This window comes from Vidua chalybeata, chromosome 1, assembly GCF_026979565.1.
Source record: "Vidua chalybeata isolate OUT-0048 chromosome 1, bVidCha1 merged haplotype, whole genome shotgun sequence".
NCBI classification, from domain to species: domain Eukaryota; kingdom Metazoa; phylum Chordata; class Aves; order Passeriformes; family Viduidae; genus Vidua; species Vidua chalybeata.
In genome coordinates, this window is record NC_071530.1 from 54,183,208 (window position 1) to 54,207,536 (window position 24,329).

The 24,329-nt window shown below is 50.2% G+C and overlaps 1 long non-coding RNA gene across 11 annotated transcripts; it reads left to right on the top strand.

The window, feature by feature from the left end:
* Positions 1-12: 12 nt before the first annotated feature.
* Positions 13-5,916, top strand: LOC128786652 (uncharacterized). Of its 11 annotated transcripts, none has more exons than XR_008430414.1 (5): positions 13-122; positions 2,740-4,309; positions 4,569-4,703; positions 4,990-5,411; positions 5,578-5,916. It is a non-coding gene; the product is annotated as an uncharacterized LOC128786652 (long non-coding RNA). The 11 variants fall into 11 exon arrangements; XR_008430415.1 differs by having other exon boundaries at positions 4,668-4,703; XR_008430413.1 differs by having other exon boundaries at positions 2,740-3,980; positions 4,221-4,703.
* The last annotated feature ends 18,413 nt before the right edge of the window (positions 5,917-24,329 follow it).

Sequence of the window (24,329 nt, forward strand, 5' to 3'; positions counted from 1 at the left end):
CTCCCCCCTCTTTCCTCTGTGGACTATAACTGGAGCCCCGAGTCGACCAGAACTTCGGAGACTCCCCCGACACGACAGACGGATCCCCATCGTCCGGACCACTGAGGATCTCGCCTGTGTTGGTAGCTATTCCCATATCCCTCTTCTCTCGCTCTCTCTATATCCTTTTATCTCCTTTCAGATCCCCACTATCGCGTTTACTGTTTTGGCCCCTAATAAAGGTGCATTTGTTGTGATTAACTGATAGTCCCTTGTTGTTTGCCTTTGTTGCACTTTTGGGATCGGTGAAAAGAACCATCACGACACCCCGCAAGAAGCGGATCGTGACATTAAAATTGGCGTCACGGACAGGATTTCTGTCTAGACAGAAGGGTTGCAGCTGAAAAGGCACCCACACTGTCTTTGGAAATTCATAAAGGATCCCTTAGTGCAAAAGGCGGGACACTGTTGTTTTGTTGTTGTTGTGTGTATCTGGTCTGGGAAGGAAGGACAACTTGAAGCAACTAAGCAGAGCCTCGCAGGCAGATTATTGTCCTTTCACCCAGCCAGGGAAGCGAAGGGCGACACAGCGAGGGCTGTGTAGTTTTGTGGAACTTAAGTTTGTAGCTCCCTGTCGTGGTTTTGGTCCCTTCACAAAATGAGTGACAATCTTAGCCTTGAAATTAAAGCTGAATTTTATGCACTACTAGCCAAACACAATGCCAGACCTTCTACGGAAGGAGAAAAATGGGCGCAGAGTAATTGGTTGAACTTAGAAAATGTTATTGATAGAGTGTGTTCATTACAACATGAAACAAAATTCAAACTGGGCAAAAATAAAACTATCTTATGCTCAGTTTTGGGAGCTTGCCTTACGGCAGCTATAGAAAATGGCTTTGAGCGAAGAAGTGAGGAACATGCTCTAATAGACTCCCTTCAAAATCTAGTTGAAATTTTGCAAAACAGTTCTATGAAGCAAAAGATGTGATCTATGCATTGCGAGCTGCCTTAACAGAGGAACATATTAACAAATCACATCATGCTGATTCCTCTACAGAGCTTGAGGAGAAGGAAACTCCTCACATGAAACAAATCTATCCTCATCAAGAACTTGAAGCAGCAAGTAATTGTGGGGAACATTGCTGCCACCACTTGAGACCCTTGATTAAACAGAGTAGAACTATCTCAGTGATGATGATCTCGAACCTCACATCACAGCCAAACACATACCATCACAACTAAACACTGCCACCGAGCTAGCTAAGCTTAAAAGGGAATATGGACACCCTCCACATGAATCAGAAACAGAATGTGTTTTCCGGGTGTCCCTCACTGGTGGTGATCAAATTCAATTAAAACAGGAAGCCACTGGGTATTGGGGACATGGTGTCTTCTTAACAACAGGAGAGAAAGGTGACACATGGTCCCTGACACAGCGTGCAGCTTTTTGGGCCGGGGAACAAGCCCTTGGAAAGGGGAGATCCCATAGCTAGAATTAGTACCCCCGACCAACTCTTGGAAAATGTGCACAAAGCTGCTTGCCTGCAAACGACTCACAAAAAGAAATTAATTCCTGGCTTTGAATCCCTGATGCAATTACCTGTGAAGCCCAAGATAATGACCCCTTTAATTTGTGGGCTTCCAGAATCACTCAAACCTACAGCAATTCTCCTTCCAAAAAACGATAGCAGCTGTATCTCCTGTAGAAAGACCAGCTAGATTTCCTAGTAAGCAGAAGGACCCATTTGTTCCCCTTTATGACTTGTTGAGGAAAGGGGTGAAATGGGATTGGAGTCTTTCTCAGGAGTCAGCATTGCAATTGCTGATTTTTGAAGCAACAGCTCATCAAGCAGTGACCCCTATCCATCCTACAGATCCTTTCCAGGTGGAATGGGGATTTGCCTCCTCAGGGCTGTCAGTACACATATGGCAGCGGGGTGCTGAGGGTCTGACAAGACCTGTTGGTTTTTACTCCCGTGGTTCCAAAGATGCTGAGAAAAGATACACTACCTGGGAAAAAGGATTGTTGATGGTTATCTTAGCTTTCCTAGAAGTAGAAAAAATTGCACGAAAACAACCAATTGTATTGAGAGGCCCCTTCAAGGTTATTAAGACAGCCACTAGTGGGACTCCCCCTCCTGACGGGGTGGCCCAGAGGGCCTTAGTGAGAAAGTGGTATGCTCAGCTTGAACATTACTGTAACTTCTTCTCAATGACAGAAGGACCTGTAAAAACTTTACTAATCCAAGAAACTGAGAGCTTGGACAAACCTGCCTCTGTAATCAAAGTAACCCCTCCTTTCTGCCCCAAACAATCAGCAAACTCTTGGTTTACTGATGCTTCTGCTAAAGGGGAAGGAAAAGTATGGAAATATAGGGCAGAAGCCCTCCACTTTTCCTCTGGTGAGCAAATGATTACAGAGGGAGAAGGTAGTACACACATTGGGGAGCTGATAGCTGTCTGGAGTATTTTTCAACAAGAAGCACAGAATTCCTCTTTGGTCTGCATCTACACTGACTCCTATGCTCTGTACCAAATGATCCTAATAATCCAGCTCATGACCCTGGCCAACCTGTTCTGGTGGACCTCTCTTACTATAGGACTAGTAGCACTTGTGCTAAAACCCCCTCTGAATAAATATGCATGGGAAGCCTCTAGTGCTCTAGGGAAAGAGCATTGGACAAATACATGCTGGATAATTCCATCATTCTAACTTTTCTGCCTCTCGGCAGCAGAATTCTGTTGTGTTTACTTTTTCAGAAGAACCCCGAGGGACATGAAGACCACCTAATCCATGATAAAACTGGTAATACTTTTCTGCATCCTACCACAACCCCATGGCCAGAAACCAGCTGAGTGGCCGTGGTCTGAACTAATTGTGGTAGCATGCAGAAAAAGTGAAAGGATCTCTTTAAGCACAAAAAGGTGTGTACGCACCCAAGCATACAGGATTGTTGGCACAATTACACATTAACACAAACTGTAGAAGTAGTTTGGTTTTGGTCCAAAAATACCGAAGCACTTTTTTTTGTTTTGTTTTGTTTTTGTTTTTGTTTTTTAAGTTTAAAGTATTGATTCAAATACTGGAGTAGGACTTGATGTTAATGTTGTGACACCTACCACCCAACCACTGGTTACACTTAGCCCGAAAATCTTTGGAATTGGACCATATATAATCAGGAAAACTGGCCAACAGCAGATATTGTTTAATCTGTTATGGTCTCTTAAACAAGTCAAATTGCTGATGCAAAACAATATCTCAGAAATACAACCAGCTTGTTCACCCTTTTTGCAGACCTCTTTTCAGGGTTGGACAACCTGGCTGCGACAGTGGAACCCTCCTAAAAACCGGGTGCCAAGAGACGTAACTGGTCTTGTGGGGACAGGATTGGGAATCCTAAATAGTATTGATTCAGAAGTATTAATGAATAAATTGGCTTCCACAACTAAAGATTTAACCAAAATACAACAACCACTGCAATCGTCCTTATCAGCCTTGGGAACACATCAGTGGTTGCTATCAAACATTCTACCAAATTGGGAAAAGATAAATGTAAATAATAGCAAATTGATAATTGATGGACTTAATGCCACACAAAGCAACGTTTCCTTAGCTCTTAGCTGTATCCAGGCTCAATTATGGATGCAGTCAGTTGCTGCCTCAATTATAAGAGAAGGTGAAGAAGGCACTTTTCCTACTGAGATTAGGAAAATAGTCTGGGACAGTGCCACTGACTTCGAAAGAGATTTCCAATCCTGGTGGAATTTAGTGAATTTTACCTATGACCCTAACACAAACACAGCCACAGCATTTGTGCTGACCATAAGAAATGCCTCGGTGCATTTGATATTCCCTATCATTGCACTAGGATTAAATCATGATGGACCCACTTTCTATCCTTCTGAACATAGAGAATGGGCCCGTCAAATTGATGACAAATGGCAAACTGTCAATTTAGAGTCCTGTACCATCTGAGAACAACTAGGGTTTATCTGTGAAGGTAATGCAATTGTAGCTCAAGATATTTGTCTGGACACAGAACAAAATAGCTGTCATTTTGATATTCATCCTAACGAGACTTCTGAAACAGTCCTTGTATATACAGACAATGGGTGTGCCTGCTTCAGAACCGCTTGTGATACTGTGTTTATAGAAAGTACAGTAGTAGATACTAAAAATCATTCAAATTTTTGTGCTTGTAACTTTACTAAAATTGCAGGATGTGATTTTTCTTTTGTAGCTCCAGTTACTTCACATGAACTTTTAGAATCCAATCTCACGTTGATTCACAAGCTACTGCCTACTCCCATTGGGATGAACCTTACTCTGGTAAAGCAATTATTACTTCATCAAGATCTAATAGAGATCCTAGGAAAAATCAAGGGGAATGGACAGAAAACTCTGGTAACTGTTCATCATGATGTGCAAGAAATACATCGTGTTGTAGAAAGGGTGAAAAGTGATGCTGAGCACAAGTGGTGGGATACCCTTTTCGGGTGGTCACCCACCACCACCGGTATCCTGAACAAATTGTGCCATCCCATTGTTGTTCTTCTGGTTTTAGTTATGATTGGTTTTGTTTTATCAGTAATCTTGCTTATTGTAAATTGGAGAATGATGAAACGATGAACAAAATTAACATCTATAATTAATGCACACCACTTGGCCGACATCCTTTACACTATAGATGTTCCCAGGACTGTAGACACAAGAAGATTATAAGGTTAGAAGATATGTTTTACATAATTTTCTTTTATGATTTGCTCTAATCACTGTTTTAATTATTTTTGTTTATTGTTTATAAAATTGTACTGAGTAATATCGATTATACTAGGTTTGTTACTTTACTGTTTAATATTGATTATACTGGTTTATTATTTGATCAATTTATTGTTTAATTGATTAATATTGATTATTATTTAAATAACTATTATTGATTTACTAATTGTATTTTGCTTATTGTTTAATTATAATTTGTTGTGATTACTAATATGTTGTGATTGTTTTAGTTTTCCTGTTTTCTCTTTCTTTCCCTTTTCCTCTTCTCTTTTCCCTGCGACGTGCTGCCAACACTTGACGAGTCCTGAAGACTCCACGACGACACCATGGAATCCTGCTGATGAAGATCTTTCGAGGGCAATCGTCAGTCACGGGGTGGTGTAAGAGCCCGTCTGAAGCCCCTCATTTTCCATTCTGCCTTCCGATTGCCACAAGAAAGAATCCCATCCCCCACTGTAGTTCCGGCTTAGAACAGGACACAGCACAGGTGGAACCACTGAACCGTCACGCTGGCTGTTCCGAACAAGGCCTGGTAAGAACTTGGCAAGGACTTGGCAAGGACTTGGCAAAGACCTGACGTGGACCCAGCACGGGACAGCCTGATGCGCGGCCTGCTTCTAATCTCCGTTCTTAAGCCAAATGAACTTTTGGGGTGACTCCCCGGGTCCTTCATTGAAGACCCCTCATCTGCCTCGTTACCACTGTGACAAACAAAGAATGAGAACCCTCCTCCCAAGGACTGAGACTGAGACCCCTGCTATAGGGAGGAGGGGAAATTGGTGGTCTGACCACTAATGACATGACCTGTTTCCCTTCAGTGATTCAAATGGACTTATTCTTCATTGGATTCGTCTTGCTTTGGTGGTTACTGTGGACTCACCTGTTCCCTCGGGGCGATTACAATGGACTTTCATTATTACACTTGTTCCCCCCCTCTCTCCTCTGTGGACTATAATTGGACCCCCAAGTCGACCAGAACTTCGAAGACTCCCCCGACACGACAGATGGATCCCCATCGTCCGGAGCACTGAGGATCTCGCCTGTGTTGGTAGCTATTCCATATCCCTCTTCTCTCTCTATCCTTTTATCTCCTTTCAGATCCCCACTATCGCGTTTACTGTTTTGGCCCCTAATAAAGGTGCATTTGTTGTGATTAACTGATAGTCCCTTGTTGTTTGCCTTTGTTGCACTTTTGGGATCGGTGAAAAGAACCATCACGACACCCCGCAAGAAGCGGATCGTGACAGAGGCGGGCTGGTTACCCCAGACCTGCTAAGCGAGAGCGGCAGTCTCCCATGCTGCTTTTCCGTCTTTTTCGCGAGAAAAGCGGCCAGTAAAGAGACGAAGCGAGTGATAAAAAGAGTGAGAGAACCCCCGCCTGGGACTGGGTCTCAGAGAAAGAGTGGGACCCCTTAGTGTGTGTGTGTGGGGGGGGAGTAAAAGGTAATTAATTAGAAAAAAAAATAATTAAAAGGTAAAAAGAGGGTTTTCTTGGCATAATCTATTGGGGAAAAATAAAAGGTAAAATGTGTAGGAGGGGCCCATAAAAATTCTGCTGGATGGAGGGATAAGAATGCCCAAGAACATCCAAGATCAAACCTGCTGGATTGAGGGATTAATGTTCCAAGAGCATCCAGGGTTGATTCAAACCTGCTGGATTGAGGGATTAATGTTCCAAGAGCATCCAGGGTTAAGTCAAACCTGCTGGGTTGAGGGATTAACATTCCAAGAGCAGCCAGAATTAAGTTTGCTGGGTTGTTGAGAGCACCCAAGATTGAGTAAAAATTTTGCCAGTTTGAAGATAAGTCTGACAGGATCTAGAGTTGGGAACCACACAGCTAGATTGAGGGGTATCCAAGAAGACTGGGACTAGCCAGGGACACCTAAAAGTGTAATAGGTGTGTTGAAAAATAAAAGGTACCTTGTTGTTGTGGTTGTTTTGTTATGTGTAAGAGTAAGTAAAAATAAAGTTAAGTGAATGTCGACGAAGGAAAGTATATGTATGCATCCTGCCCTGTTAAGCAGCCTCACTGTGCTTCCCTGCTGTGACCGACAAACACAAGTTACGAACCCTCAGAACTGAAAAAGTTCAATCAAATATTGCTTCCATTGATGACCATGATATTGTCTAGAATACCTTGTTACAACTTATGTTATGTAAGTGTTAATACCCCTATCCTACCAGTTCGTAAACCTGATGGGTCATACCGGTTAGTACAGGATCTGCGGGCCATAAAGAAGGTAACTGAGGATCTGTATCCTGTGGTGGCCAATCCCTACACGTTATTAACTTGCTTAACAGCCGAGCTAACTTGGTTTACCGTTTTAGATTTAAAAGATGCCTTCTTTTGCCTTCCTATCCACGAAGCCAGAAAATTTTTGCATTTGAATGGGAAAATCCTAAGAGCGGGCGAAGAACTCAACTGACATGGACCAGACTCCCACAAGGATTCAAAAACTCACCCACTTTGTTTGGAGAACAACTTGCAAAAGAATTAGAGACCTGAGAAACCCCTCCAGAGGAAGGGAAGTTGCTACAGTACGTAGATGACATCCTGATAGCCACACGGACAAGGGAAGCATGCATGGCCTGGACGATAAGCCTCTTGAACTTTTTGGAGCTCCAAGGGTACCGAGTATCAAAGAAAAAAGCCCAAGTAGTAAAACAGAAAGTAACTTATCTGGGCTACGAAGTCAGTACTCGACAACGTACCTTGGGCCAAAGCCGGAAGGAGGCAATATGCCAGACCCCAAAACCTCAGACTGTAAAGGAACTACGAACTTTCCTGAGGATGACAGGGTGGTGCAGGTTATGGATCTATAACTATGGACTGTTTGTTAAGCTCTTATATGAACTGATTGCAACTGAAAGCAGGAACATCCAAGAGACAAAGGAAGCTACGCAAGCTTTCAAGCAGCTGAAAAAAGCCCTCATGTCAGCTCCAGCCCTGAGATTGCTGGACGTGAGTAAGCCTTTCCTTTTATTCTCCCATGAGAAGCAAGGAATCGCCTTAGGAATACTAGCACAGGACCTCGGCCCATATCGGAGAGCAGTGGCTTACTTCTCTATGCAATTGGATACAGCAGCTAAAGGGTGGCCTGGGTGCCTCAGAGCTGTTGCAGCAGTCGTACTGAACATCCAAGAGGCACACAAATTCACCCTAGGCCAGAAAAGAACTGTGCTAGTGTCTCACACAGTGTCTGCAGTGCTAGAGGTAAAAGGTGGGCATTGGCTTTCCCCACAACGGCTCCTGAGATACCAAGCTATCATAGTGGAGCAAGATGATGTAGAGATAGTAGTGACTAACATTGTCAATCCAGCCTCCTTCCTCAGTAGAAACCAAGGGGAACCAGCGGAGCATGGAACATGCCTGGAGACCATTGAAGCCACCTACTCCAGCTGCCCTGACTCGAAGGACACCCCTCTGGAGAATGCAGAAGTCTCGTTTACTGATGGAAGCAGTTATATCATCAGTGGAAAACGGCACGCCGGGTAGGCAGTTACAACGTGCAAGGAAGTAATATCATCTGGGCCCCTGCCAACAAATACCTCTGCACAGAAGGCCGAGATAATTGCTCTAACTCGGGCCCTAGAATTGGCAAGAGGGAAAGAAATAAACATCTACACGGACTCGAAGTATGCATTTGGAGTAGTGCATGCTCACAGAGCCATTTAGAAAGAGAGAGGACTGCTGAACTCTCAAGGGAAAAATATTAAAGATGCATCAGAAGTACTGCGACTTCTAGAAGCAGTCCAGTTGCCAGAGAAAGTAGCGATCATGCACATTAAGGCACATCAGAAGATAAACTCAGAATTGGAAGAAGGAAACGAGCTGGCAGATAGGGAAGCAAAGGAAGCAGCAAGAATTGAGGTCATAACTGAGGCAGCCCTGATTCCAGACGGGCAAATTTCCCCTAAAGGTAAGCCAAGATACAACAAACTAGAAAAAAAATTAATCTATGAGCAAAAGGAGACTATAACCAAGAGGGATGGGCCACCATAGAAGGAAAATTAGTTCTAGCCTCGTATTTATTATGGTCCCTAATAAAGGAAGAACACCAGAAAACCATTGGGGTATTGATGCTCTAGCATAACCAGACATTTACAACTCGACAATGTGACCTTTGCCTCCAGACCAACCCCAAAAATACTCCCAAACCAAAGCTTAGCCAGATTAGGAAGGGTCATGGGCCGGAGCAGCAATGGCAGATTGATTGTACAGAATTGCCAAGAAAAGGGGGGTGTAAGTTTTTACTGGTGCTAACAGATACCTTTTCAGGATGGCCAGAAGCATTCCCCACCAGGACTTCTAAAGCTCAAGAAGTAACTAAGGTATTGGTACAAGAAAACATACCACGCTTTAGAGTCCTGGCCACAATCTCCTCAAATAGAGGACCACATTTTATTGTAAAATTCGTGCAACAAGTTAGCCAATACTTGAACATAGACTGAGAACTTCACACCCCATTTAACCCACAATCAAGTGGTCAGGTAAAAAAAATGAATCATTTGAACAAACAACAAATTGTACAATTGGGACAAGAAGCTAATTTGTCATGGACTCAATCCCTCCCATTAACACTACTGCAGATCCGAACCAAACACAAGACTAAAGAAAAGCTAAACCACTTTGAATTGCTTTATGAAAAACCATATGGGGTACGAAAGAGAATGTCTACCCAAGACATGTCACTAACCTCCTGTATGTTAAGTCTCTTACCTTGGTGTATCCAGCACCAATCACTAGCTAATAAACACAAGTCATAACTAGTGAAATACGCTGTTTAGAACACTTTATGTCACCCAATTATAATTCTATTAATTTTAGTTACTGTAAGTTTAATGATGTCTACTTTAACACTCATGTAGAATTCGAGGATGTTAAAACACATGGCCAGTCTGACATCACTCTCTAGAACTCATAGAATCTTACTGAAAGAGGACGGTCATGATAGTAGATCAGAATTTAAATCAAGACCCCTGTAGTAAAAGAATTTACTATATTTTAAGAAAAGGGGGGACTGAGGCAGAGATTTTTAGAGTTAGGTTAACAAAATGAATTAAGCATTTCTAATTTAGCTTGTAGAGTTATGTGTTGAATTTTCAACCTTTTACTTAAGAAACCTCTGCTAGTACAAAGGGCATAGGAAAATGCAAATTTCTGAAGCTTCTTGCATAAAGAACAATACCAGAAGAAGCAAAGAACCCAGATAAAGAAGCTCCTCTGTCTCCAAGCCTATCAAGGCTGACAGACGTACTCGGATAAGCACCAAAGGACCAAAAGCGCATGCGCAGAGAGGAAAAGTTCAAAAGTTCAATCATGAGGAAAACCACAATCTTCAGCCTCAGGACCACCAAGAGACCCCCGTACGACCACCACAGCAAACCACGCATGCCCAGAAGGGCGTGGACTTACTTAGCATGAGAAGCGAGGACAGGCGGGGCCAGGGGTTGAATATGCATGAAAAAGTTGTGCAATGGATTCCATATGGAACGACTTTAAGAATAAAAGTGTGGGTCAGACTGAGGCTCGGGCACAAGTTTTGGAGAGCTATCTCACTTGTGTCGGGCGCTGACATACATACCCACTTCATAACTACCCCAGGTTATGGAGTCTATTGATTTATTCCGCGTATCGTTTCAGAGGTTTCTTCCCTTCGCCAGGCGGCAACGTGCCCGCTACTACCCAGAGCTGGGCAGGAGTGGGCAGAGAGCACGGCCATCTGCCAGCACGTTGCAGCTTGCCCAGGAAAATGCAGTGTCCTTGGAATGTGCAGCAAATCTTATTTCCTGGCAAGGTCGGGCTAAGTGAGCAGTGCTGGTACACTTTCTCCTTGAGAACTGGAGCGGAAAAGCTTTTGGCTAAGATGTAGGCGACTAGAGAGGCAGAATACGCAGCTCCGGAGCTGGCTGAAAGCAAGTGCCGCTTGCCAGCGTCTTTCGGCAGAAGCGGCTCTTCGGAGCGCACCGCTGCCACTCCAGTGATCTGTGCGCGAAGTAGCCGCTTCTCGTCCTCCGGCAGCCGGAGATCGCGATAGCTTGCAAGAGGCGAAGAACGAAGCCGCGAAGAAGCCGGCTTGTGTGCGAAGCTCGCAGACTGCTGCAGGACGGTGGCTGCTGCTCTCCTGCCTCTTGAATTCACTTTTGGCATGCCAATGGAAGGTGTTCCAGGACAACTTTCCTGGATTTTGACATAGTCGTCATGCATCCCACCTTGGAAATTCTTGTTGCTCCCCAGAGGCTGCGAGATGAGAGAACACCGTGGCAGCTGCTGAAAAGAAGGGCAACTGTGAGTTGGTCAAGAAGCAAGAACCTAGGCAGCTGCCTGTGCTTGGCAAGGAGCAGCTGCTGGATTCTTGCAATTGCCTTCAGTGCGCACAGAAGCCCGCTGCTCTGCTGCTTGCTTTTTCGCCTTCAGTCAATTACACACTGCTGAAGCTGAGGCAGGCTGTTCAGCTTTGCTGCTTTTCAGCATCTCAGCTGCCCTTCTGCTCTGTGACAGCTCTCCAGGTTTCTTGCCTTCGCCAGGCTGCAACGTACCCGCTAGTACCAAGAACTGGCAGGAGTGGGCAGAGAGCACGGCCATCTGCCAGAAGGTTGCAGCTTGCCCAGGAAAATGAAGTGTCCTTGGAATGTGCAGCAAATCTTATTTCCTGGCAAGGTCGGGCTAAGTGAGCAGTGCTGGTACACTTTCTCCTTGAGAACTGGAGCGGAAAAGCTTTTGGCTAAGATGTAGGCGACTAGAGAGGCAGAATACGCAGCTCCGGAGCTGGCCGAAAGCAAGTGCCGCTTGCCGGCGTCTTTCGGCAGAAGCGGCTCTTCGGAGCGCACCGCTGCTGCTCCACTCATCTGTGCGTGAAGTAGCCGCTTCTTGTCCACCGGCAGCCGGAGATCGCGGTAGCTTGCAAGAGGCGAAGAACGAAGCCGCGAAGAAGCCGGCTTGTGTGCGAAGCTCGCAGACAGCTGCAGGACGGTGGCTGCTGCTCTCCTGCCTCTTGAATTCACTTTTGGCATGCCAATGGAAAGTGTTCCAGGACAACTTTCCTGGGTTTTGACATAGTCGTCATGCATCCCACCTTGGAAATTCTTGTTGCTCCCCAGAGGCTGCGAGATGAGAGAACACCGTGGCAGCTGCTGAAAAGAAGGGCAACTGTGAGTTGGTCAAGAAGCAAGAACCTAGGCAGCTGCCTGTGCTTGGCAAGGAGCAGCTGCTGGATTCTTGCAATTGCCTTCAGTGCGCACAGAAGCCCGCTGCTCTGCTGCTTGCTTTTTCGCCTTCAGTCAATTATACACTGCTGAAGCTGAGGCAGGCTGTTCAGCTTTGCTGCTTTTCAGCATCTCAGCTGCCCTTCTGCTCTGTGACAGCTCTCCAGGTTTCTTGCCTTCGCCAGGCTGCAACGTGCCCGCTAGTACCAAGAACTGGGCAGGAGTGGGCAGAGAGCACGGCCATCTGCCAGAAGGTTGCCGCTTGCCCAGGAAAATGAAGTGTCCTTGGAATGTGCAGCAAATCTTATTTCCTGGCAAGGTCGGGCTAAGTGAGCAGTGCTGGTACACTTTCTCCTTGACAACTGGAGCGGAAAAGCTTTTGGCTATGATGTAGGCGACTAGAGAGGCAGAATACGCAGCTCGGAGCTGGCCGAAAGCAAGTGCCGCTTGCCGGCGTCTTTCGGCAGAAGCGGCTCTTCGGAGCGCACCGCTGCCGCTCCAGTGATCTGAGCGCGAAGTAGCCGCTTCTTGTCCACCGGCAGCCGGAGATCGCGGTAGCTTGCAAGAGGCGAAGAACGAAGCCGCGAAGAAGCCGGCTTGTGTGCGAAGCTCGCAGACAGCTGCAGGACGGTGGCTGCTGCTCTCCTGCCTCTTGAATTCACTTTTCGCATGCCAATGGAAAGTGTTCCAGGACAACTTTCCTGGGTTTTGACATAGTCGTCATGCATCCCACCTTGGAAATTCTTGTTGCTCCCCAGAGGCTGCGAGATGCAGAGAACACGGTGGCAGCTGCTGAAAAGAAGGGCAACAGTGAGTTGGTCAAGAAGCAAGAACCTAGGCAGCTGCCTGTGCTTGGCAAGGAGCAGCTGCTGGATTCTTGCAATTGCCTTCAGTGCGCACAGAAGCCCGCTGCTCTGCTGCTTGCTTTTTCGCCTTCAGTCAATTACACACTGCTGAAGCTGAGGCAGGCTGTTCAGCTTTGCTGCTTTTCAGCATCTCAGCTGCCCTTCTGCTCTGTGACAGCTCTCCAGGTTTCTTGCCTTCGCCAGGCTGCAACGTGCCCGCTAGTACCAGGAAAATGCAGTGTCCTTGGAATGTGCAGCAAATCTTATTTCCTGGCAAGGTCGGGCTAAGTGAGCAGTGCTGGTACACTTTCTCCTTGAGAACTGGAGCGGAAAAGCTTTTGGCTAAGATGTAGGCGACTAGAGAGGCAGAATACGCAGCTCCGGAGCTGGCCGAAAGCAAGTGCCGCTTGCCGGCGTCTTTCGGCAGAAGCGGCTCTTCGGAGCGCACCGCTGCCGCTCCAGTCATCTGTGCGCGAAGTAGCCGCTTCTTGTCCACCGGCAGCCGGAGATCGCGGTAGCTTGCAAGAGGCGAAGAACGAAGCCGCGAAGAAGCCGGCTTGTGTGCGAAGCTCGCAGACTGCTGCAGGACGGTGGCTGCTGCTCTCCTGCCTCTTGAATTCACTTTTGGCATGCCAATGGAAGGTGTTCCAGGACAACTTTCCTGGGTTTTGACATAGTCGTCATGCATCCCACCTTGGAAATTCTTGTTGCTCCCCAGAGGCTGCGAGATGCAGAGAACACGGTGGCAGCTGCTGAAAAGAAGGGCAACTGTGAGTTGGTCAAGAAGCAAGAACCTAGGCAGCTGCCTGTGCTTGGCAAGGAGCAGCTGCTGGATTCTTGCAATTGCCTTCAGTGCGCACAGAAGCCCGCTGCTCTGCTGCTTGCTTTTTTCGCCTTCAGTCAATTACACACTGCTGAAGCTGAGGCAGGCTGTTCAGCTTTGCTGCTTTTCAGCATCTCAGCTGCCCTTCTGCTCTGTGACAGCTCTCCAGGTTTCTTGCCTTCGCCAGGCTGCAACGTGCCCGCTAGTACCAGGAAAATGCAGTGTCCTTGGAATGTGCAGCAAATCTTATTTCCTGGCAAGGTCGGGCTAAGTGAGCAGTGCTGGTACACTTTCTCCTTGAGAACTGGAGCGGAAAAGCTTTTGGCTAAGATGTAGGCGACTAGAGAGGCAGAATACGCAGCTCGGAGCTGGCCGAAAGCAAGTGCCGCTTGCCGGCGTCTTTCGGCAGAAGCGGCTCTTCGGAGCGCACCGCTGCCGCTCCACTGATCTGTGCGCGAAGTAGCCGCTTCTTGTCCTCCGGCAGCCGGAGATCGCGGTAGCTTGCAAGAGGCGAAGAACGAAGCCGCGAAGAAGCCGGCTTGTGTGCGAAGCTCGCAGACTGCTGCAGGACGGTGGCTGCTGCTCTCCTGCCTCTTGAATTCACTTTTGGCATGCCAATGGAAGGTGTTCCAGGACAACTTTCCTGGGTTTTGACATAGTCGTCATGCATCCCACCTTGGAAATTCTTGTTGCTCCCCAGAGGCTGCGAGATGCAGAGAACACGGTGGCAGCTGCTGAAAAGAAGGGCAACAGTGAGTTGGTCAAGAAGCAAGAACCTAGGCAGCTGCCTGTGCTTGGCAAGGAGCAGCTGCTGGATTCTTGCAATTGCCTTCAGTGCGCACAGAAGCCCGCTGCTCTGCTGCTTGCTTTTTCGCCTTCAGTCAATTACACACTGCTGAAGCTGAGGCAGGCTGTTCAGCTTTGCTGCTTTTCAGCATCTCAGCTGCCCTTCTGCTCTGTGACAGCTCTCCAGGTTTCTTGCCTTCGCCAGGCTGCAACGTGCCCGCTAGTACCAGAACTGGGCAGGAGTGGGCAGAGAGCACGGCCATCTGCCAGAGGTTGCAGCTTGCCCAGGAAAATGAAGTGTCCTTGGAATGTGCAGCAAATCTTATTTCCTGGCAAGGTCGGGCTAAGTGAGCAGTGCTGGTACACTTTCTCCTTGACAACTGGAGCGGAAAAGCTTTTGGCTAAGATGTAGGCGACTAGAGAGGCAGAATACGCAGCTCCGGAGCTGGCCGAAAGCAAGTGCCGCTTGCCGGCGTCTTTCGGCAGAAGCGGCTCTTCGGAGCGCACCGCTGCCGCTCCAGTGATCTGTGCGCGAAGTAGCCGCTTCTTGTCCTCCGGCAGCCGGAGATCGCGGTAGCTTGCAAGAGGCGAAGAACGAAGCCGCGAAGAAGCCGGCTTGTGTGCGAAGCTCGCAGACAGCTGCAGGACGGTGGCTGCTGCTCTCCTGCCTCTTGAATTCACTTTTCGCATGCCAATGGAAAGTGTTCCAGGACAACTTTCCTGGGTTTTGACATAGTCGTCATGCATCCCACCTTGGAAATTCTTGTTGCTCCCCAGAGGCTGCGAGATGCAGAGAACACGGTGGCAGCTGCTGAAAAGAAGGGCAACAGTGAGTTGGTCAAGAAGCAAGAACCTAGGCAGCTGCCTGTGCTTGGCAAGGAGCAGCTGCTGGATTCTTGCAATTGCCTTCAGTGCGCACAGAAGCCCGCTGCTCTGCTGCTTGGTTTTTCGCCTTCAGTCAATTACACACTGCTGAAGCTGAGGCAGGCTGTTCAGCTTTGCTGCTTTTCAGCATCTCAGCTGCCCTTCTGCTCTGTGACAGCTCTCCAGGTTTCTTGCCTTCGCCAGGCTGCAACGTGCCCGCTAGTACCAGGAAAATGCAGTGTCCTTGGAATGTGCAGCAAATCTTATTTCCTGGCAAGGTCGGGCTAAGTGAGCAGTGCTGGTACACTTTCTCCTTGAGAACTGGAGCGGAAAAGCTTTTGGCTAAGATGTAGGCGACTAGAGAGGCAGAATACGCAGCTCCGGAGCTGGCCGAAAGCAAGTGCCGCTTGCCGGCGTCTTTCGGCAGAAGCGGCTCTTCGGAGCGCACCGCTGCCGCTCCAGTGATCTGTGCGCGAAGTAGCCGCTTCTTGTCCTCCGGCAGCCGGAGATCGCGGTAGCTTGCAAGAGGCGAAGAACGAAGCCGCGAAGAAGCCGGCTTGTGTGCGAAGCTCGCAGACTGCTGCAGGACGGTGGCTGCTGCTCTCCTGCCTCTTGAATTCACTTTTCGCATGCCAATGGAAGGTGTTCCAGGACAACTTTCCTGGGTTTTGACATAGTCGTCATGCATCCCACCTTGGAAATTCTTGTTGCTCCCCAGAGGCTGCGAGATGCAGAGAACACGGTGGCAGCTGCTGAAAAGAAGGGCAACAGTGAGTTGGTCAAGAAGCAAGAACCTAGGCAGCTGCCTGTGCTTGGCAAGGAGCAGCTGCTGGATTCTTGCAATTGCCTTCAGTGCGCACAGAAGCCCGCTGCTCTGCTGCTTGCTTTTTCGCCTTCAGTCAATTACACACTGCTGAAGCTGAGGCAGGCTGTTCAGCTTTGCTGCTTTTCAGCATCTCAGCTGCCCTTCTGCTCTGTGACAGCTCTCCAGGTTTCTTGCCTTCGCCAGGCTGCAACGTGCCCGCTAGTACCAAGAACTGGGCAGGAGTGGGCAGAGAGCACGGCCATCTGCCAGAAGGTTGCCGCTTGCCCAGGAAAATGAAGTGTCCTTGGAATGTGCAGCAAATCTTATTTCCTGGCAAGGTCGGGCTAAGTGAGCAGTGCTGGTACACTTTCTCCTTGAGAACTGGAGCGGAAAATCTTTTGGCTATGATGTAGGCGACTAGAGAGGCAGAATACGCAGCTCCGGAGCTGGCCGAAAGCAAGTGCCGCTTGCCGGCGTCTTTCGGCAGAAGCGGCTCTTCGGAGCGCACCGCTGCCGCTCCAGTGATCTGAGCGCGAAGTAGCCGCTTCTTGTCCACCGGCAGCCGGAGATCGCGGTAGCTTGCAAGAGGCGAAGAACGAAGCCGCGAAGAAGCCGGCTTGTGTGCGAAGCTCGCAGACAGCTGCAGGACGGTGGCTGCTGCTCTCCTGCCTGTTGAATTCACTTTTCGCATGCCAATGGAAAGTGTTCCAGGACAACTTTCCTGGGTTTTGACATAGTCGTCATGCATCCCACCTTGGAAATTCTTGTTGCTCCCCAGAGGCTGCGAGATGCAGAGAACACGGTGGCAGCTGCTGAAAAGAAGGGCAACAGTGAGTTGGTCAAGAAGCAAGAACCTAGGCAGCTGCCTGTGCTTGGCAAGGAGCAGCTGCTGGATTCTTGCAATTGCCTTCAGTGCGCACAGAAGCCCGCTGCTCTGCTGCTTGCTTTTTCGCCTTCAGTCAATTATACACTGCTGAAGCTGAGGCAGGCTGTTCAGCTTTGCTGCTTTTCAGCATCTCAGCTGCCCTTCTGCTCTGTGACAGCTCTCCAGGTTTCTTGCCTTCGCCAGGCTGCAACGTGCCCGCTAGTACCAGGAAAATGCAGTGTCCTTGGAATGTGCAGCAAATCTTATTTCCTGGCAAGGTCGGGCTAAGTGAGCAGTGCTGGTACACTTTCTCCTTGACAACTGGAGCGGAAAAGCTTTTGGCTAAGATGTAGGCGACTAGAGAGGCAGAATACGCAGCTCCGGAGCTGGCCGAAAGCAAGTGCCGCTTGCCGGCGTCTTTCGGCAGAAGCGGCTCTTCGGAGCGCACCGCTGCCGCTCCAGTGATCTGTGCGCGAAGTAGCCGCTTCTTGTCCACCGGCAGCCGGAGATCGCGGTAGCTTGCAAGAGGCGAAGAAAGAAGCCGCGAAGAAGCCGGCTTGTGTGCGAAGCTCGCAGACTGCTGCAGGACGGTGGCTGCTGCTCTCCTGCCTCTTGAAATCACTTTTGGCATGCCAATGAAAGCTGTTCCAGGACAACTTTCCTGGGTTTTGACATAGTCGTCATGCATCCCACCTTGGAAATTCTTGTTGCTCCCCAGAGGCTGCGAGATGCAGAGAACACGGTGGCAGCTGCTGGAAAGAAGGGCAACTGTGAGTTGGTCAAGAAGCAAGAACCTAGGCAGCTGCCTGTGCTTGGCAAGGAGCAGCTACTGGATTCTTGCAATTGCCTTCAGTGCGCACAGAAGCCCGCTGCTCTGCTGCTTGCTTTTTCGCCTTCAGTCAATTACACACTGCTGAAGCTGAGGCAGGCTGTTCAGCTTTGCTGCTTTTCAGCATCTCAGCTGCCCTTCTGCTCTGTGACAGCTCTCCAGGTTTCTTGCCTTCGCCAGGCTGCAACGTGCCCGCTAGTACCAGGAAAATGCAGTGTCCTTGGAATGTGCAGCAAATCTTATTTCCTGGCAAGGTCGGGCTAAGTGAGCAGTGCTGGTACACTTTCTCCTTGAGAACTGGAGCGGAAAAACTTTTGGCTAAGATGTAGGCAACTAGAGAGGCAGAATACGCAGCTCCGGAGCTGGCCGAAAGCAAGTGCCGCTTGCCGGCGTCTTTCGGCAGAAGCGGCTCTTCGGAGCGCACCGCTGCCGCTCCAGTGATCTGTGCGCGAAGTAGCCGCTTCTTGTCCTCCGGCAGCCGGAGATCGCGGTAGCTTGCAAGAGGCGAAGAAGGAAGCCGCGAAGAAGCCGGCTTGTGTGCGAAGCTCGCAGACAGCTGCAGGACGGTGGCTGCTGCTCTCCTGCCTCTTGAATTCACTTTTGGCATGCCAATGGAAGGTGTTCCAGGACAACTTTCCTGGGTTTTGACATAGTCGTCATGCATCCCACCTTGGAAATTCTTGTTGCTCCCCAGAGGCTGCGAGATGCAGAGAACACGGTGGCAGCTGCTGAAAAGAAGGGCAACAGTGAGTTGGTCAAGAAGCAAGAACCTAGGCAGCTGCCTGTGCTTGGCAAGGAGCAGCTGCTGGATTCTTGCAATTGCCTTCAGTGCGCACAGAAGCCCGCGGCTCTGCTGCTTGCTTTTTCGCCTTCAGTCAATTACACACTGCTGAAGCTGAGGCAGGCTGTTCAGCTTTGCTGCTTTTCAGCATCTCAGCTGCCCTTCTGCTCTGTGACAGCTCTCCAGGTTTCTTGCCTTCGCCAGGCTGCAACGTGCCCGCTAATACCAGGAAAATGCAGTGTCCTTGGAATGTGCAGCAAATCTTATTTCCTGGCAAGGTCGGGCTAAGTGAGCAGTGCGGGTACACTTTCTCCTTGACAACTGGAGCGGAAAAGCTTTTGGCTAAGATGTAGGCGACTAGAGAGGCAGAATACGCAGCTCCGGAGCTGGCCGAAAGCAAGTGCCGCTTGCCGGCGTCTTTCGGCAGAAGCGGCTCTTCGGAGCGCACCGCTGCCGCTCCAGTCATCTGTGCGCGAAGTAGCCGCTTCTTGTCCTCCGGCAGCCGGAGATCGCGGTAGCTTGCAAGAGGCGAAGAACGAAGCCGCGAAGAAGCCGGCTTGTGTGCGAAGCTCGCAGACTGCTGCAGGACGGTGGCTGCTGCTCTCCTGCCTCTTGAATTCACTTTTGGCATGCCAATGGAAGGTGTTCCAGGACAACTTTCCTGGGTTTTGACATAGTCGTCATGCATCCCACCTTGGAAATTCTTGTTGCTCCCCAGAGGCTGCGAGATGCAGAGAACACGGTGGCAGCTGCTGAAAAGAAGGGCAACTGTGAGTTGGTCAAGAAGCAAGAACCTAGGCAGCTGCCTGTGCTTGGCAAGGAACAGCTGCTGGATTCTTGCAATTGCCTTCAGTGCGCACAGAAGCCCGCTGCTCTGCTGCTTGCTTTTTCGCCTTCAGTCAATTACACACTGCTGAAGCTGAGGCAGACTGTTCAGCTTTGCTGCTTTTCAGCATCTCAGCTGCCCTTCTGCTCTGTGACAGCTCTCCAGGTTTCTTGCCTTCGCCAGGCTGCAACGTGCCCGCTAGTACCAAGAACTGGGCAGGAGTGAGCAGAGAGCACGGCCATCTGCAGCAGGTTGCAGCTTGCCCAGGAAAATGCAGTGTCCTTGGAATGTGCAGCAAATCTTATTTCCTGGCAAGGTCGGGCTAAGTGAGCAGTGCTGGTACACTTTCTCCTTGACAACTGGAGCGGAAAAGCTTTTGGCTAAGATGTAGGCGACTAGAGAGGCAGAATACGCAGCTCCGGAGCTGGCCGAAAGCAAGTGCCGCTTGCCGGCGTCTTTCGGCAGAAGCGGCTCTTCGGAGCGCACCGCTGCCGCTCCAGTGATCTGTGCGCGAAGTAGCCGCTTCTTGTCCTCCGGCAGCCGGAGATCGCGGTAGCTTGCCAGAGGCGAAGAACGAAGCCGCGAAGAAGCCGGCTTGTGTGCGAAGCTCGCAGACTGCTGCAGAACGGTGGCTGCTGCTCTCCTGCCTCTTGAATTCACTTTTGGCATGCCAATGGAAAGTGTTCCAGGACAACTTTCCTGGGTTTTGACATAGTCGTCATGCATCCCACCTTGGAAATTCTTGTTGCTCCCCAGAGGCTGCGAGATGCAGAGAACACGGTGGCAGCTGCTGAAAAGAAGGGCAACTGTGAGTTGGTCAAGAAGCAAGAACCTAGGCAGCTGCCTGTGCTTGGCAAGGAGCAGCTGCTGGATTCTTGCAATTGCCTTCAGTGCGCACAGAAGCCCGCTGCTCTGCTGCTTGGTTTTTCGCCTTCAGTCAATTACACACTGCTGAAGCTGAGGCAGGCTGTTCAGCTTTGCTGCTTTTCAGCAGCTCAGCTGCCCTTATGCTCTGGGACAGCTCTCCAGGTTTCTTGCCTTCGCCAGGCTGCAATGTGCCCGCTAGTACCAAGAACTGGGCAGGAGTGGGCAGAGAGCACGGCCATCTGCCAGAAGGTTGCAGCTTGCCCAGGAAAATGAAGTGTCCTTGGAATGTGCAGCAAATCTTATTTCCTGGCAAGGTCGGGCTAAGTGAGCAGTGCTGGTACACTTTCTCCTTGACAACTGGAGCGGAAAAGCTTTTGGCTAAGATGTAGGCGACTAGAGAGGCAGAATACGCAGCTCCGGAGCTGGCCGAAAGCAAGTGCCGCTTGCCGGCGTCTTTCGGCAGAAGCGGCTCTTCGGAGCGCACCGCTGCCGCTCCAGTGATCTGTGCGCGAAGTAGCCGCTTCTTGTCCACCGGCAGCCGGAGATCGCGGTAGCTTGCAAGAGGCGAAGAACGAAGCCGCGAAGAAGCCGGCTTGTGTGCGAAGCTCGCAGACAGCTGCAGGACGGTGGCTGCTGCTCTCCTGCCTCTTGAATTCACTTTTGGCATGCCAATGGAAAGTGTTCCAGGACAACTTTCCTGGGTTTTGACATAGTCGTCATGCATCCCACCTTGGAAATTCTTGTTGCTCCCCAGAGGCTGCGAGATGCAGAGAACACGGTGGCAGCTGCTGAAAAGAAGGGCAACTGTGAGTTGGTCAAGAAGCAAGAACCTAGGCAGCTGCCTGTGCTTGGCAAGGAGCAGCTGCTGGATTCTTGCAATTGCCTTCAGTGCGCACAGAAGCCCGCTGCTCTGCTGCTTGCTTTTTCGCCTTCAGTCAATTACACACTGCTGAAGCTGAGGCAGGCTGTTCAGCTTTGCTGCTTTTCAGCATCTCAGCTGCCCTTATGCTCTGGGACAGCTCTCCAGGTTTCTTGCCTTCGCCAGGCTGCAATGTGCCCGCTAGTACCAAGAACTGGGCAGGAGTGGGCAGAGAGCACGGCCATCTGCCAGAAGGTTGCAGCTTGCCCAGGAAAATGAAGTGTCCTTGGAATGTGCAGCAAATCTTATTTCCTGGCAAGGTCGGGCTAAGTGAGCAGTGCTGGTACACTTTCTCCTTGACAACTGGAGCGGAAAAGCTTTTGGCTAAGATGTAGGCGACTAGAGAGGCAGAATACGCAGCTCCGGAGCTGGCCGAAAGCAAGTGCCGCTTGCCGGCGTCTTTCGGCAGAAGCGGCTCTTCGGAGCGCACCGCTGCCGCTCCAGTGATCTGTGCGCGAAGTAGCCGCTTCTTGTCCACCGGCAGCCGGAGATCGCGGTAGCTTGCAAGAGGCGAAGAACGAAGCCGCGAAGAAGCCGGCTTGTGTGCGAAGCTCGCAGACTGCTGCAGGACGGTGGCTGCTGCTCTCCTGCCTCTTGAATTCACTTTTGGCATGCCAATGGAAAGTGTTCCAGGACAACTTTCCTGGTTTTTGACATAGTCGTCATGCATCCCACCTTGGAAATTCTTGTTGCTCCCCAGAGGCTGCGAGATGCAGAGAACACGGTGGCAGCTGCTGAAAAGAAGGGCAACTGTGAGTTGGTCAAGAAGCAAGAACCTAGGCAGCTGCCTGTGCTTGGCAAGGAGCAGCTGCTGGATTCTTGCAATTGCCTTCAGTGCGCACAGAAGCCCGCTGCTCTGCTGCTTGCTTTTTCGCCTTCAGTCAATTACACACTGCTGAAGCTGAGGCAGGCTGTTCAGCTTTGCTGCTTTTCAGCATCTCAGCTGCCCTTCTGCTCTGTGACAGCTCTCCAGGTTTCTTGCCTTCGCCAGGCTGCAACGTGCCCGCTAGTACCAGGAAAATGAAGTGTCCTTGGAATGTGCAGCAAATCTTATTTCCTGGCAAGGTCGGGCTAAGTGAGCAGTGCTGGTACACTTTCTCCTTGAGAACTGGAGCGGAAAAGCTTTTGGCTAAGATGTAGGCGACTAGAGAGGCAGAATACGCAGCTCCGGAGCTGGCCGAAAGCAAGTGCCGCTTGCCGGCGTCTTTCGGCAGAAGCGGCTCTTCGGAGCGCACCGCTGCCGCTCCACTCATCTGTGCGCGAAGTAGCCGCTTCTTGTCCTCCGGCAGCCGGAGATCGCGGTAGCTTGCAAGAGGCGAAGAACGAAGCCGCGAAGAAGCCGGCTTGTGTGCGAAGCTCGCAGACTGCTGCAGGACGGTGGCTGCTGCTCTCCTGCCTCTTGAATTCACTTTTGGCATGCCAATGGAAGGTGTTCCAGGACAACTTTCCTGGGTTTTGACATAGTCGTCATGCATCCCACCTTGGAAATTCTTGTTGCTCCCCAGAGGCTGCGAGATGCAGAGAACACGGTGGCAGCTGCTGAAAAGAAGGGCAACAGTGAGTTGGTCAAGAAGCAAGAACCTAGGCAGCTGCCTGTGCTTGGCAAGGAGCAGCTGCTGGATTCTTGCAATTGCCTTCAGTGCGCACAGAAGCCCGCTGCTCTGCTGCTTGTTTTTCGCCTTCAGTCAATTACACACTGCTGAAGCTGAGGCAGGCTGTTCAGCTTTGCTGCTTTTCAGCATCTCAGCTGCCCTTCTGCTCTGTGACAGCTCTCCAGGTTTCTTGCCTTCGCCAGGCTGCAATGTGCCCGCTAGTACCAAGAACTGGGCAGGAGTGGCAGAGAGCACGGCCATCTGCCAGCAGGTTGCAGCTTGCCCAGGAAAATGAAGTGTCCTTGGAATGTGCAGCAAATCTTATTTCCTGGCAAGGTCGGGCTAAGTGAGCAGTGCTGGTACACTTTCTCCTTGAGAACTGGAGCGGAAAAGCTTTTGGCTAAGATGTAGGCGACTAGAGAGGCAGAATACGCAGCTCCGGAGCTGGCCGAAAGCAAGTGCCGCTTGCCGGCGTCTTTCGGCAGAAGCGGCTCTTCGGAGCGCACCGCTGCCGCTCCAGTGATCTGTGCGCGAAGTAGCCGCTTCTTGTCCTCCGGCAGCCGGAGATCGCGGTAGCTTGCAAGAGGCGAAGAACGAAGCCGCGAAGAAGCCGGCTTGTGTGCGAAGCTCGCAGACTGCTGCAGGACGGTGGCTGCTGCTCTCCTGCCTCTTGAATTCACTTTTGGCATGCCAATGGAAAGTGTTCCAGGACAACTTTCCTGGGTTTTGACATAGTCGTCATGCATCCCACCTTGGAAATTCTTGTTGCTCCCCAGAGGCTGCGAGATGCAGAGAACACGGTGGCAGCTGCTGAAAAGAAGGGCAACTGTGAGTTGGTCAAGAAGCAAGAACCTAGGCAGCTGCCTGTGCTTGGCAAGGAGCAGCTGCTGGATTCTTGCAATTGCCTTCAGTGCGCACAGAAGCCCGCTGCTCTGCTGCTTGTTTTTTCGCCTTCAGTCAATTACACACTGCTGAAGCTGAGGCAGGCTGTTCAGCTTTGCTGCTTTCAGCATCTCAGCTGCCCTTCTGCTCTGTGACAGCTCTCCAGGTTTCTTGCCTTCGCCAGGCTGCAACGTGCCCGCTAGTACCAGGAAAATGAAGTGTCCTTGGAATGTGCAGCAAATCTTATTTCCTGGCAAGGTCGGGCTAAGTGAGCAGTGCTGGTACACTTTCTCCTTGAGAACTGGAGCGGAAAAGCTTTTGGCTAAGATGTAGGCGACTAGAGAGGCAGAATACGCAGCTCCGGAGCTGGCCGAAAGCAAGTGCCGCTTGCCGGCGTCTTTCGGCAGAAGCGGCTCTTCGGAGCGCACCGCTGCCGCTCCACTCATCTGTGCGCGAAGTAGCCGCTTCTTGTCCTCCGGCAGCCGGAGATCGCGGTAGCTTGCAAGAGGCGAAGAACGAAGCCGCGAAGAAGCCGGCTTGTGTGCGAAGCTCGCAGACTGCTGCAGGACGGTGGCTGCTGCTCTCCTGCCTCTTGAATTCACTTTTGGCATGCCAATGGAAGGTGTTCCAGGACAACTTTCCTGGGTTTTGACATAGTCGTCATGCATCCCACCTTGGA